The following is a 1,762-nucleotide window of genomic DNA, read 5'->3' as shown; positions in this document are numbered from 1 at the left end:
TGCTCTTCAGCACTTTGGAGAGGTCCCTAACAGCAGACTTTCCCATGGCAATGCGCCTTTTAATTTCCTGGCTGCTGGTGCCAAGACTGTTGACTATTGAATAGTCTTGGCAAATATCATTACCTTATCATTTTAATTATTAACATTTAGTTCCAAAGGATATTGATAAAAACTGCCTACCCATACGTGTTGTATTGTTACTGTGTGTACCATAGAGTGGAAACCCACCCATAGCTAGGAGTAGCAGGTTCTTAAAGGCACTTAATCCCCACGGGAGAAGATCGCTCATCCTTCTCCCGCAGAGCAGCTGGTGAATCCACTAAGACACCAAAGCTCGCTGCTCATAGCATGTTGTTGTTGTTGTTGTTATGTGCCATCGAATCGTTTGTGACTCATAGCGACCCTATGTGCAAGAGCCCTAAACGCCGTCCTATCCTGTGCTAACCTCACTGTCTCAAACACACTCATTCCCACTACTCCACCCACAGAATCGATCCTTCTCATCGAGGGTCTTCCTCTCCTGCGCCGTCCCTCCACTCCCAAACGTGATGTCCCTCTTCAAGGACCAGTCCCTCCTTGCAACATGCCCAAAGTACGTCAGACTAGATTTGAAAATTTTCTTGAAACTGATTTTGTGATTAAAAACAATTGCGGAAAAAAACCACACTAAAATTCTTCCACACTTATACAATAAATTGAATTAATAAAACATTGAAAAATTTTAAATCTCTCATTGTTGACAAATATTAATTGTTCCTTTTAAATAGTTCAACTTAATATTGAGAGATTGAGATAGTTAACAGTTTTAGTTTGCTTGGCTCCACAATCAACACTCTTGGTAACAGTAGCCAGGAAATCAAGAGACGAATTGCATTGGGAAAGTCGGCTGTGAGGGACCTCTCATGAGTACTGAAGAGCAACTGACGTCAGGCTGGAGACTAAGGTGCACCTGATCCGGGCTATAGTCTTCGCAATTATGTGCTATGTATCAGAGAGTTGGACAGTGATTAGGGTTGATAGAGAATTGATGCCTTTGAGCTGTGGTACTGGAGAATAGTGTCGAATAAACCATGCACTGCTAGGCGAACAGGTTTGTCTTGGAGAGGGTGAAGCCAGAATGCTCCTTGGAGTCAAGGATTCTGAAGCTTCGTCTAACATACTTTGGGCATGTTGCAAGGAGGGACTGGTCCTTGGAGAGGGACCTCATGTTAGGCGGAGTGGAGGGACGGCGCAGGAGAGAAGACCCAAGATGAGATGGATTGATTCTGTGACTGGAGAGGTGGGAATAAGTGCGTTTGAGATGGTTAGGTTGGCACAGGATAGAACAGTGTTTAGAGCTCTTGTACATAGGGTTGCTATGAGTAGCAAATGACTCGATGGCACATAACAACAACAACAACAATATTGAACTTAAGATTTTGATATTATTATATAGTCAATGAAATAAAACATTCTCAATATTCTTTTCTGCAAAGAAAATAAATTTTAGATTTTAAAATATCAGTAAGCTTTATAAAAACAATCTATATATAATTTAAATCATTTGCTTACAAAAATACTATCCTTTTATTGGAATTTCATGCATAATTTCACACGCAAGATTTATTTCTCCAGATTTACGAAGAGTATAATTCACATTATTAATATGAAAACTTTGAGAATGGACTCATATGATTTGTCTCATAAGACACGCAAATCTAAATTTTTTAGTGGATTCAGTATGAAGCTTCACAGAGGGAGAAGATCAGTAATGCCATCAATG

Source organism: Elephantulus edwardii, unplaced genomic scaffold, assembly GCF_000299155.1.
Source record: "Elephantulus edwardii isolate Elephantulus edwardi_28Jun2011 unplaced genomic scaffold, EleEdw1.0 scaffold00008, whole genome shotgun sequence".
Taxonomy (NCBI): domain Eukaryota; kingdom Metazoa; phylum Chordata; class Mammalia; order Macroscelidea; family Macroscelididae; genus Elephantulus; species Elephantulus edwardii.
Note: the sequence above shows the minus strand (reverse complement) of the source record.